A 12713-nucleotide genomic window follows, 5' to 3' on the forward strand; every position below is an offset into this window, starting at 1 on the left:
TACCTGGGTGCCAGAGATCTACCCGGTGTGAGGCTTTTGAGCGTTTGGGAGCGTTGTGGACGTTGGACAGGAAACTATGCAAATTTGAATCATCCAACCTTCCTGCTGCAGTGAGACGCTCTTTCCATGGACATCTGCCTCTTGGATTCCTCTCAACTTGCCTTCTGATAAAACATTTTGTGAGCCGCAGTTACCTTCGACAGCTACAAGGTGGCGCTACATGCAGGTGAGAGCACAAGTATGCACAAAATGTTAAGGACTTTTGACAGATTTATCGGTGGATCTTGTATATTTTTTTCAGAGGCTAGATATTGCCTAGAAATGCTTTCTAACATAGAGATGCTAGAGTTATAATGTCTGCCCACTGTAACATATTTATTACCAGCACATGTGAGTGGTGACTCTGCTTTATGAAACTTATCATATATTAGGACAATGAATGTAGCAGAAGGGGCGATCGAGAGGTTTGCCTACGTATTTGTTTATTTCTTTATATATGGCTGATTAATCTGTTCATGATATTTCCATTTTGTGAAATGTTGAATTAAAGTATATCCTGCTTGCAGAATATATAAGTATTTGCATTGCGTTGGCCGGGAATCAAACCCGGGTCAACTGCTTGGGAAGCAGCTATGCTCACCACTATACCACCAACGCCCTCTGACATTTGCACTCTCAGTTCTAAATATTATGACTCAGAGATCAATGACTATCTTGCACCAGCTTCAATGGTGCATTTGGTTTAGATACCAACATGAAAAGCAGTAGAACGTTATTTGCAGAGGGTAAGGAACTGGGGATTAAAACCAAGGACAAAGCTGTGCAGAAGAGAAGAATGGAAAGCAGCAGTACGATTAATATATATATAACATATAGAGGCAGCAAGGGAAGCAAAGCAGGGAAGAGAAAGAGAGAACATTCCATGAAATGCCCAGGAGATAGATAAGAGCATAACAAAAAGGGAAGAATGAAATTCAAAGCCTGCACAGAAAAGTGTTTGAAGGTCCCACCAGTCATGTATGCTTATTATTGTGTGTCTTTACTTTCAAAGTACAGGGTGGATCCTTTGACACTCCCTCTCTTGTATTTCAGCAGACACAGGTAGTTGAGAAGTCTTATATCACTTAGCTGGCACAAGCTTGCGCTTTTCCTTTCCGGCAGCGTGGAAATGACAGCTTGGTCCTTGGAAGAAAAATCAAGCAAAATTAGCAGAGGATGGTTTCGATCCATCGACCTCTGGGTTATGGGCCCAGCACGCTTGCGCTGCGCCACTCTGCTCCTTTTTCAGAGGGTTCTCTTTATGCAGATGAGGAGCATTCAGGGGAGTGACCTGGGCGTTCGGGACGTGAGAGGACGATGGGCAGGAAACTGTGCAAATTTGAAGCATCCATCCTTCCTGCTGCAGTCAGAGGCTCTTTCCAAGGACATCTGCCTCTTGGATTCCTCTCAACTTGCCTTCTGATAAAACATTTTGTGAGCCGCAGTTACCTTCGGCGCCTACAAGGTGGCGCTACATTCAGGTGAGAGCACAAGTATGCCCAAAATATTGGGGACTTTTGCCAGATTTATCGATGGATTTTACATATTTTTTTCAGAGGCTAGACATTACCTAGGAATGCTTTTTAACATAGAGATGCTTTAGTTATAATGTGTGGTCGGGCCTCAGCCCGTTCATTGTCTTCCCACTGTAACATATTTATTACCAGCTCATGTGAGTGGTGACTCTGCTTTATGAAACTTATCATATAGTAGGACAATGAGTATAGCAGAAGGGGCGATCGAGATGCTTGCCTACATATTTGTTTATTTTTTATATAATGGCTGATTAATCTGTTCATGATATTTCCATTTTGTGACATGTTGCATTAAAATATATCCTGATTGCAGAATATATAAGAATTGGTACTGCGTTGGCCGGGAATCGAACCCGGGTCAACTGCTTGGAAGGCAGCTATGCTCACCACTATACCACCAACGCCCTCTGATCTGTGCAATCTCGGTTCTAAACATTACGACCCTGAGTTCAAGGTCTATCTTGCACCAGCTTCAATGGTGCATTTGGTTTAGATACCAACATGAGAAGCAGTAGAAAGGTTTTAGCAGATTGTAAGGAACTGGGATTGAAACCAAGGACAAAGCTGTGAAGAAGAGAAGAATGGTAAGCAGCAGTACAAATAATGGATATGAACATATAGAGGCAGCATGGGAAGCAAAGCAGGGAAAAGAAAGAGAGAACATTCCAGGAAATGCCCAGGAGATAGATAAGAGCAGAACAAAAAGGGAAGAATGATATTCAAAGCATGCCCAGAAAAGTGTGTGAAGGTCCCACCAGTCATTTATGCTTATTATTGTGTGTCTTTACTTTCAAGGTACAGGGTGGATCCTTTGACGATCCCTCTCTTGTATTTCAGCAGACACAGATAGTTCAGAAGTCGTTTCTACCATAGCTGGCACAAGCTTGCGCTTTTCCTTGCTGGCAGCCTGGAAATGACAGCTTGGTCCTTGGAAGAAAAATCAAGCAAAATTAGCAGAGGATGGTTTCGATCCATCGACCTCTGGGTTATGGGCCCAGCACGCTTCCGCTGCGCCACTCTGCTGCTTTGGGAAAGTGTTCTCTTTATGCAGATGAGGAGCATTCAGCAGAGTAGCGTGGGATTGGTCGGGCTCTCACCTCATTTGCCTAAGTATATCGCAAGGCATGCTGGGTATAGAAAAACTTCATCTTCCCCTCTCACAATCAGTCATAACTGAAAGTCAGACACTCTCAGGCACTAGCCGTTTCAAACCTTTATCAAGACAGCAGCTCTTGAACCCTCTATATCTCTCTCTGTGATACTAGCGCTAGCATGCTCAGGATTTGTCTTTACCTGGGTGCCAGAGATTTACCCGGTGAGGGCGAGGCTTTTGAGCGTTTGGGAGCGTTGTGGACGTTGGACAGGAAACTATGCAAATTTGAATCATCCAACCTTCCTGCTGCAGTGAGACGCTCTTTCCATGGACATCTGCCTCTTGGATTCCTCTCAACTTGCCTTCTGATAAAGCCTTTTGTTAGCCGCAGTTACCTTCGACAGCTACAAGGTGGCGCTACATGCAGGTGAGAGCACAAGTATGCACAAAATGTTAAGGACTTTTGACAGATTTATCGGTGGATCTTGTATATTTTTTTCAGAGGCTAGATATTGCCTAGAAATGCTTTCTAACATAGAGATGCTAGAGTTATAATGTCTGGTCGGGCCTCAGCCCTTTCATTGTCTGCCCACTGTAACATATTTATTACCAGCACATGTGAGTGGTGACTCTGCTTTATGAAACTTATCATATATTAGGACAATGAATGTAGCAGAAGGGGCGATCGAGAGGTTTGCCTACGTATTTGTTTATTTCTTTATATATGGCTGATTAATCTGTTCATGATATTTCCATTTTGTGAAATGTTGAATTAAAGTATATCCTGCTTGCAGAATATATAAGTATTTGCATTGCGTTGGCCGGGAATCAAACCTGGGTCAACTGCTTGGGAAGGAGCTATGCTCTCCACTATACCACCAACGCCCTCTGACATTTGCACTCTCGGTTCTAAATATTATGACTCAGAGATCAATGACTATCTTGCACCAGCTTCAATGGTGCATTTGGTTTAGATACCAACATGAAAAGCAGTAGAACGTTATTTGCAGAGGGTAAGGAACTGGGGATTAAAACCAAGGACAAAGCTGTGCAGAAGAGAAGAATGGAAAGCAGCAGTACAATTAATATATATATAACATATAGAGGCAGCAAGGGAAGCAAAGCAGGGAAGAGAAAGAGAGAACATTCCATGAAATGCCCAGGAGATAGATAAGAGCAGAACAAAAAGGGAAGAATGAAATTCAAAGCCTGCACAGAAAAGTGTTTGAAGGTCCCACCAGTCATGTATGCTTATTATTGTGTGTCTTTACTTTCAAAGTACAGGGTGGATCCTTTGACACTCCCTCTCTTGTATTTCAGCAGACACAGGTAGTTGAGAAGTCTTATATCACTTAGCTGGCACAAGCTTGCGCTTTTCCTTTCCGGCAGCGTGGAAATGACAGCTTGGTCCTTGGAAGAAAAATCAAGCAAAATTAGCAGAGGATGGTTTCGATCCATCGACCTCTGGGTTATGGGCCCAGCACGCTTCCGCTGCGCCACTCTGCTCCTTTTTCAGAAGGTTCTCTTTATGCTGATGAGGAGCATTCAGGGGAGTGACGTGGGCGTTCGGGACGTGAGAGGACGATGGGCAGGAAACTGTGCAAATTTGAAGCATCCATCCTTCCTGCTGCAGTCAGAGGCTCTTTCCAAGGACATCTGCCTCTTGGATTCCTCTCAACTTGCCTTCTGATAAAACATTTTGTGAGCCGCAGTTACCTTCGGCGCCTACAAGGTGGCGCTACATTCAGGTGAGAGCACAAGTATGCCCAAAATATTGGGGACTTTTGCCAGATTTATCGATGGATTTTACATATTTTTTTCAGAGGCTAGACATTACCTAGGAATGCTTTTTAACATAGAGATGCTTTAGTTATAATGTGTGGTCGGGCCTCAGCCCGTTCATTGTCTTCCCACTGTAACATATTTATTACCAGCTCATGTGAGTGGTGACTCTGCTTTATTAAACTTATCATATAGTAGGACAATGAGTATAGCAGAAGGGGCGATCGAGATGCTTGCCTACATATTTGTTTATTTTTTATATAATGGCTGATTAATCTGTTCATGATATTTCCATTTTGTGACATGTTGCATTAAAATATATCCTGATTGCAGAATATATAAGAATTGGTACTGCGTTGGCCGGGAATTGAACCCGGGTCAACTGCTTGGAAGGCAGCTATGCTCACCACTATACCACCAACGCCCTCTGATCTGTGCAAGCTCGGTTCTAAACATTACGACCCTGAGTTCAATGTCTATCTTGCACCAGCTTCAATGGTGCATTTGGTTTAGATACCAACATGAGAAGCAGTAGAAAGGTTTTAGCAGATTGTAAGGAACTGGGATTGAAACCAAGGACAAAGCTGTGAAGAAGAGACGAATGGTAAGCAGCAGTACAAATAATGGATATGAACATATAGAGGCAGCATGGGAAGCAAAGCAGGGAAAAGAAAGAGAGACCATTCCAGGAAATGCCCAGGAGATAGATAAGAGCAGAACAAAAAGGGAAGAATGATATTCAAAGCACGCCCAGAAAAGTGTGTGAAGGTCCCACCAGTCATTTATGCTTATTATTGTGTGTCTTTACTTTCAAGGTACAGGGTGGATCCTTTGACGATCCCTCCCTTGTATTTCAGCAGACACAGATAGTTCAGAAGTCGTTTCTACCATAGCTGGCACAAGCTTGCGCTTTTCCTTGCTGGCAGCCTGGAAATGACAGCTTGGTCCTTGGAAGAAAAATCAAGCAAAATTAGCAGAGGATGGTTTCGATCCATCGACCTCTGGGTTATGGGCCCAGCACGCTTCCGCTGCGCCACTCTGCTGCTTTGGGAAAGTGTTCTCTTTATGCAGATGAGGAGCATTCAGCAGAGTAGCGTGGGATTGGTCGGGCTCTCACCTCATTTGCCTAAGTATATCGCAAGGCATGCTGGGTATAGAAAACTTCATCTTCCCCTCTCACAATCAGTCATAACTGAAAGTCAGACACTCTCAGGCACAAGCCGTTTCAAACCTTTATCAAGACAGCAGCTCTTGAACCCTCTATATCTCTCTCTGTGATACTAGCGCTAGCATGCTCAGGATTTGGCTTTACCTGGGTGCCAGAGATCTACCCGGTGTGAGGCTTTTGAGCGTTTGGGAGCGTTGTGGACGTTGGACAGGAAACTATGCAAATTTGAATCATCCAACCTTTCTGCTGCAGTGAGACGCTCTTTCCATGGACATCTGCCTCTTGGATTCCTCTCAACTTGCCTTCTGATAAAACATTTTGTGAGCGGCAGTTACCTTCGACAGCTACAAGGTGGCGCTACATGCAGGTGAGAGCACAAGTATGCACAAAATGTTAAGGACTTTTGACAGATTTATCGGTGGATCTTGTATATTTTTTTCAGAGGCTAGATATTGCCTAGAAATGCTTTCTAACATAGAGATGCTAGAGTTATAATGTCTGGTCGGGCCTCAGCCCTTTCATTGTCTGCCCACTGTAACATATTTATTACCAGCACATGTGAGTGGTGACTCTGCTTTATGAAACTTATCATATATTAGGACAATGAATGTAGCAGAAGGGGCAATCGAGAGGTTTGCCTACGTATTTGTTTATTTCTTTATATATGGCTGATTAATCTGTTCATGATATTTCCATTTTGTGAAATGTTGAATTAAAGTATATCCTGCTTGCAGAATATATAAGTATTTGCATTGCGTTGGCCGGGAATCGAACCTGGGTCAACTGCTTGGGAAGCAGCTATGCTCACCACTATACCACCAACGCCCTCTGACATTTGCACTCTCGGTTCTAAATATTATGACTCAGAGATCAATGACTATCTTGCACCAGCTTCAATGGTGCATTTGGTTTAGATATCAACATGAAAAGCAGTTGAACGTTATTTGCAGAGGGTAAGGAACTGGGGATTAAAACCAAGGACAAAGCTGTGCAGAAGAGAAGAATGGAAAGCAGCAGTACAATTAATATATATATAACATATAGAGGCAGCAAGGGAAGCAAAGCAGGGAAGAGAAAGAGAGAACATTCCATGAAATGCCCAGGAGATAGATAAGAGCAGAACAAAAAGGGAAGAATGAAATTCAAAGCCTGCACAGAAAAGTGTTTGAAGGTCCCACCAGTCATGTATGCTTATTATTGTGTGTCTTTACTTTCAAAGTACAGGGTGGATCCTTTGACACTCCCTCTCTTGTATTTCAGCAGACACAGGTAGTTGAGAAGTCTTATATCACTTAGCTGGCACAAGCTTGCGCTTTTCCTTTCCGGCAGCGTGGAAATGACAGCTTGGTCCTTGGAAGAAAAATCAAGCAAAATTAGCAGAGGATGGTTTCGATCCATCGACTTCTGGGTTATGGGCCCAGCACGCTTCCGCTGCGCCACTCTGCTCCTTTTTCAGAGTGTTCTCTTTATGCAGATGAGGAGCATTCAGGGGAGTGACGTGGGCGTTCGGGACGTGAGAGGACGATGGGCAGGAAACTGTGCAAATTTGAAGCATCCATCCTTCCTGCTGCAGTCAGAGGCTCTTTCCAAGGACATCTGCCTCTTGGATTCCTCTCAACTTGCCTTCTGATAAAACATTTTGTGAGCCCCAGTTACCTTCGGCGCCTACAAGGTGGCGCTACATTCAGGTGAGAGCACAAGTATGCTCAAAATATTGGGGACTTTTGCCAGATTCATCGATGGATTTTACATATTTTTTTCAGAGGCTAGACATTACCTAGGAATGCTTTTTAACATAGAGATGCTTTAGTTATAATGTGTGGTCGGGCCTCAGCCCGTTCATTGTCTTCCCACTGTAACATATTTATTACCAGCTCATGTGAGTGGTGACTCTGCTTTATGAAACTTATCATATAGTAGGACAATGAGTATAGCAGAAGGGGCGATCGAGATGCTTGCCTACATATTTGTTTATTTTTTATATAATGGCTGATTAATCTGTTCATGATATTTCCATTTTGTGACATGTTGCATTAAAATATATCCTGATTGCAGAATATATAAGAATTGGTACTGCGTTGGCCGGGAATCGAACCCGGGTCAACTGCTTGGAAGGCAGCTATGCTCACCACTATACCACCAACACTCTCTGATCTGTGCAATCTCGGTTCTAAACATTACGACCCTGAGTTCAATGTCTATCTTGCACCAGCTTCAATGGTGCATTTGGTTTAGATACCAACATGAGAAGCAGTAGAAAGGTTTTAGCAGATTGTAAGGAACTGGGATTGAAACCAAGGACAAAGCTGTGAAGAAGAGAAGAATGGTAAGCAGCAGTACAAATAATGGATATGAACATATAGAGGCAGCATGGGAAGCAAAGCAGGGAAAAGAAAGGGAGAACATTCAAGGAAATGCCCAGGAGATAGATAAGAGCAGAACAAAAAGGGAAGAATGATATTCAAAGCATGCCCAGAAAAGTGTGTGAAGGTCCCACCAGTCATTTATGCTTATTATTGTGTGTCTTTACTTTCAAGGTACAGGGTGGATCCTTTGACGATCCCTCTCTTGTATTTCAGCAGACACAGATAGTTCAGAAGTCGTTTCTACCATAGCTGGCACAAGCTTGCGCTTTTCCTTGCTGGCAGCCTGGAAATGACAGCTTGGTCCTTGGAAGAAAAATCAAGCTAAATTAGCAGAGGATGGTTTCGATCCATCGACCTCTGGGTTATGGGCCCAGCACGCTTCCTCTGCGCCACTCTGCTGCTTTGGGAAAGTGTTCTCTTTATGCAGATGAGGAGCATTCAGCAGAGTAGCGTGGGATTGGTCGGGCTCTCACCTCATTTGCCTAAGTATATCGCAAGGCATGCTGGGTATAGAAAAACTTAATCTTCCCCTCTCACAATCAGTCATAACTGAAAGTCAGACACTCTCAGGCACTAGCCGTTTCAAACCTTTATCAAGACAGCAGCTCTTGAACCCTCTATATCTCTCTCTGTGATACTAGCGCTAGCATGCTCAGGATTTGTCTTTACCTGGGTGCCAGAGATCTACCCGGTGAGGGCTTGCCCGGTGTGAGGCTTTTGAGCGTTTGGGAGCGTTGTGGACGTTGGACAGGAAACTATGCAAATTTGAATCATCCAACCTTCCTGCTGCAGTGAGACGCTCTTTCCATGGACATCTGCCTCTTGGATTCCTCTCAACTTGCCTTCTGATAAAGCATTTTGTGAGCCGCAGTTACCTTCGACAGCTACAAGGTGGCGCTACATGCAGGTGAGAGCACAAGTATGCACAACATGTTAAGGACTTTTGACAGATTTATCGGTGGATCTTGTATATTTTTTTCAGAGGCTAGATATTGCCTAGAAATGCTTTCTAACATAGAGATGCTAGAGTTATAATGTCTGGTCGGGCCTCAGCCCTTTCATTGTCTGCCCACTGTAACATATTTATTACCAGCACATGTGAGTGGTGACTCTGCTTTATGAAACTTATCATATATTAGGACAATGAATGTAGCAGAAGGGGCGATCGAGAGGTTTGCCTACGTATTTGTTTATTTCTTTATATATGGCTGATTAATCTGTTCATGATATTTCCATTTTGTGAAATGTTGAATTAAAGTATATCCTGCTTGCAGAATATATAAGTATTTGCATTGCGTTGGCCGGGAATCAAACCCGGGTCAACTGCTTGGGAAGCAGCTATGCTCACCACTATACCACCAACGCCCTCTGACATTTGCGCTCTCGGTTCTAAATATTATGACTCAGAGATCAATGACTATCTTGCACCAGCTTCAATGGTGCATTTGGTTTAGATACCAACATGAAAAGCAGTAGAACGTTATTTGCAGAGGGTAAGGAACTGGGGATTAAAACCAAGGACAAAGCTGTGCAGAAGAGAAGAATGGAAAGCAGCAGTACAATTAATATATAAATAACATATAGAGGCAGCAAGGGAAGCAAAGCAGGGAAGAGAAAGAGAGAACATTCCATGAAATGCCCAGGAGATAGATAAGAGCAGAACAAAAAGGGAAGAATGAAATTCAAAGCCTGCACAGAAAAGTGTTTGAAGGTCCCACCAGTCATGTATGCTTATTTTTGTGTGTCTTTACTTTCAAAGTACAGGGTGGATCCTTTGACACTCCCTCTCTTGTATTTCAGCAGACACAGGTAGTTGAGAAGTCTTATATCACTTAGCTGGCACAAGCTTGCGCTTTTCCTTTCCGGCAGCGTGGAAATGACAGCTTGGTCCTTGGAAGAAAAATCAAGCAAAATTAGCAGAGGATGGTTTCGATCCATTGACCTCTGGGTTATGGGCCCAGCACGCTTCCGCTGCGCCACTCTGCTCCTTTTTCAGAGGGTTCTCTTTATGCAGATGAGGAGCATTCAGGGGAGTGACGTGGGCGTTCGGGACGTGAGAGGACGATGGGCAGGAAACTGTGCAAATTTGAAGCATCCATCCTTCCTGCTGCAGTCAGAGGCTCTTTCCAAGGACATCTGCCTCTTGGATTCCTCTCAACTTGCCTTCTGATAAAACATTTTGTGAGCCGCAGTTACCTTCGGCGCCTACAAGGTGGCGCTACATTCAGGTGAGAGCACAAGTATGCCCAAAATATTGGGGACTTTTGCCAGATTTATCGATGGATTTTACATATTTTTTTCAGAGGCTAGACATTACCTAGGAATGCTTTTTAACATAGAGATGCTTTAGTTATAATGTGTGGTCGGGCCTCAGCCCGTTCATTGTCTTCCCACTGTAACATATTTATTACCAGCTCATGTGAGTGGTGACTCTGCTTTATGAAACTTATCATACAGTAGGACAATGAGTATAGCAGAAGGGGCGATCGAGATGCTTGCCTACATATTTGTTTATTTTTTATATAATGGCTGATTAATCTGTTCATGATATTTCCATTTTGTGACATGTTGCATTAAAATATATCCTGATTGCAGAATATATAAGAATTGGTACTGTGTTGGCCGGGAATCGAACCCGGGTCAACTGCTTGGAAGGCAGCTATGCTCACCACTATACCACCAACGCCCTCTGATCTGTGCAATCTCGGTTCTAAACATTACGACCCTGAGTTCAATGTCTATCTTGCACCAGCTTCAATGGTGCATTTGGTTTAGATACCAACATGAGAAGCAGTAGAAAGGTTTTAGCAGATTGTAAGGAACTGGGATTGAAACCAAGGACAAAGCTGTGAAGAAGAGAAGAATGGTAAGCAGCAGTACAAATAATGGATATGAACATATAGAGGCAGCATGGGAAGCAAAGCAAGGAAAAGAAAGAGAGAACATTCCAGGAAATGCCCAGGAGATAGATAAGAGCAGAACAAAAAGGGAAGAATGATATTCAAAGCATGCCCAGAAAAGTGTGTGAAGGTCCCACCAGTCATTTATGCTTATTATTGTGTGTCTTTACTTTCAAGGTACAGGGTGGATCCTTTGACGATCCCTCTCTTGTATTTCAGCAGACACAGATAGTTCAGAAGTCGTTTCTACCATAGCTGGCACAAGCTTGCGCTTTTCCTTGCTGGCAGCCTGGAAATGACAGCTTGGTCCTTGGAAGAAAAATCAAGCAAAATTAGCAGAGGATGGTTTCGATCCATCGACCTCTGGGTTATGGGCCCAGCACGCTTCCGCTGCGCCACTCTGCTGCTTTGGGAAAGTGTTCTCTTTATGCAGATGAGGAGCATTCAGCAGAGTAGCGTGGGATTGGTCGGGCTCTCGCCTCATTTGCCTAAGTATATCGCAAGGCATGCTGGGTATAGAAAAACTTCATCTTCCCCTCTCACAATCAGTCATAACTGAAAGTCAGACACTCTCAGGCACTAGCCGTTTCAAACCTTTATCAAGACAGCAGCTCTTGAACCCTCTATATCTCTCTCTGTGATACTAGCGCTAGCATGCTCAGGATTTGTCTTTACCTGGGTGCCAGAGATCTACCCGGTGAGAGGCTTTTGAGCGTTTGGGAGCGTTGTGGACGTTGGACAGGAAACTATGCAAATTTGAATCATCCAACCTTCCTGCTGCAGTGAGACGCTCTTTCCATGGACATCTGCCTCTTGGATTCCTCTCAACTTGCCTTCTGATAAAGCATTTTGTGAGCCGCAGTTACCTTCGACAGCTACAAGGTGGCGCTACATGCAGGTGAGAGCACAAGTATGCACAAAATGTTAAGGACTTTTGACAGATTTATCGGTGGATCTTGTATATTTTTTTCAGAGGCTAGATATTGCCTAGAAATGCTTTCTAACATAGAGATGCTAGAGTTATAATGTCTGGTCGGGCCTCAGCCCTTTCATTGTCTGCCCACTGTAACATATTTATTACCAGCACATGTGAGTGGTGACTCTGCTTTATGAAACTTATCATATATTAGGACAATGAATGTAGCAGAAGGGGCGATCGAGAGGTTTGCCTACGTATTTGTTTATTTCTTTATATATGGCTGATTAATCTGTTCATGATATTTCCATTTTGTGAAATGTTGAATTAAAGTATATCCTGCATGCAGAATATATAAGTATTTGCATTGCGTTGGCCGGGAATCAAACCCGGGTCAACTGCTTGGGAAGGAGCTATGCTCTCCACTATACCACCAACGCCCTCTGACATTTGCGCTCTCGGTTCTAAATATTATGACTCAGAGATCAATGACTATCTTGCACCAGCTTCAATGGTGCATTTGGTTTAGATACCAACATGAAAAGCAGTAGAACGTTATTTGCAGAGGGTAAGGAACTGGGGATTAAAACCAAGGACAAAGCTGTGCAGAAGAGAAGAATGGAAAGCAGCAGTACAATTGATATATATATAACATATAGAGGCAGCAAGGGAAGCAAAGCAGGGAAGAGAAAGAGAGAACATTCCATGAAATGCCCAGGAGATAGATAAGAGCAGAACAAAAAGGGAAGAATGAAATTCAAAGCCTGCACAGAAAATTGTTTGAAGGTCCCACCAGTCATGTATGCTTATTATTATGTGTCTTTACTTTCAAAGTACAGGGTGGATCCTTTGACACTCCCTCTCTTGTATTTCAGCAGACACAGGTAGTTGAGAAGTCTTATATCACTTAGCTG

General features: G+C 43.4%; 11 non-coding genes across 11 annotated transcripts; all 11 read right to left on the minus strand.

Annotated features, from left to right (window-relative positions):
- Positions 1–585: 585 nt before the first annotated feature.
- On the minus strand, positions 586–657 carry TRNAG-CCC (transfer RNA glycine (anticodon CCC)). Its single transcript has one exon. It is a non-coding gene; the product is annotated as a tRNA-Gly (tRNA).
- A 1249-nt stretch (positions 658–1906) lies between these two features.
- TRNAG-UCC (transfer RNA glycine (anticodon UCC)) lies at positions 1907–1978 on the minus strand. Its single transcript has one exon. It is a non-coding gene; the product is annotated as a tRNA-Gly (tRNA).
- Positions 1979–2525: 547 nt separating this feature from the next.
- Positions 2526–2597, minus strand: TRNAM-CAU (transfer RNA methionine (anticodon CAU)). Its single transcript has one exon. It is a non-coding gene; the product is annotated as a tRNA-Met (tRNA).
- A 1504-nt stretch (positions 2598–4101) lies between these two features.
- On the minus strand, positions 4102–4173 carry TRNAM-CAU (transfer RNA methionine (anticodon CAU)). The gene has a single exon. It is a non-coding gene; the product is annotated as a tRNA-Met (tRNA).
- A 628-nt stretch (positions 4174–4801) lies between these two features.
- On the minus strand, positions 4802–4873 carry TRNAG-UCC (transfer RNA glycine (anticodon UCC)). Its single transcript has one exon. It is a non-coding gene; the product is annotated as a tRNA-Gly (tRNA).
- A 547-nt stretch (positions 4874–5420) lies between these two features.
- Positions 5421–5492, minus strand: TRNAM-CAU (transfer RNA methionine (anticodon CAU)). Its single transcript has one exon. It is a non-coding gene; the product is annotated as a tRNA-Met (tRNA).
- An 878-nt stretch (positions 5493–6370) lies between these two features.
- On the minus strand, positions 6371–6442 carry TRNAG-CCC (transfer RNA glycine (anticodon CCC)). Its single transcript has one exon. It is a non-coding gene; the product is annotated as a tRNA-Gly (tRNA).
- A 1249-nt stretch (positions 6443–7691) lies between these two features.
- On the minus strand, positions 7692–7763 carry TRNAG-UCC (transfer RNA glycine (anticodon UCC)). Its single transcript has one exon. It is a non-coding gene; the product is annotated as a tRNA-Gly (tRNA).
- Positions 7764–9276: 1513 nt separating this feature from the next.
- On the minus strand, positions 9277–9348 carry TRNAG-CCC (transfer RNA glycine (anticodon CCC)). Its single transcript has one exon. It is a non-coding gene; the product is annotated as a tRNA-Gly (tRNA).
- A 1249-nt stretch (positions 9349–10597) lies between these two features.
- On the minus strand, positions 10598–10669 carry TRNAG-UCC (transfer RNA glycine (anticodon UCC)). Its single transcript has one exon. It is a non-coding gene; the product is annotated as a tRNA-Gly (tRNA).
- Positions 10670–11216: 547 nt separating this feature from the next.
- TRNAM-CAU (transfer RNA methionine (anticodon CAU)) lies at positions 11217–11288 on the minus strand. The gene has a single exon. It is a non-coding gene; the product is annotated as a tRNA-Met (tRNA).
- Between the last annotated feature and the right edge of the window lie 1425 nt (positions 11289–12713).

The sequence above is a fragment of the Lissotriton helveticus genome, chromosome 11, assembly GCF_964261635.1.
Source record: "Lissotriton helveticus chromosome 11, aLisHel1.1, whole genome shotgun sequence".
Lineage (NCBI taxonomy): Eukaryota > Metazoa > Chordata > Amphibia > Caudata > Salamandridae > Lissotriton > Lissotriton helveticus.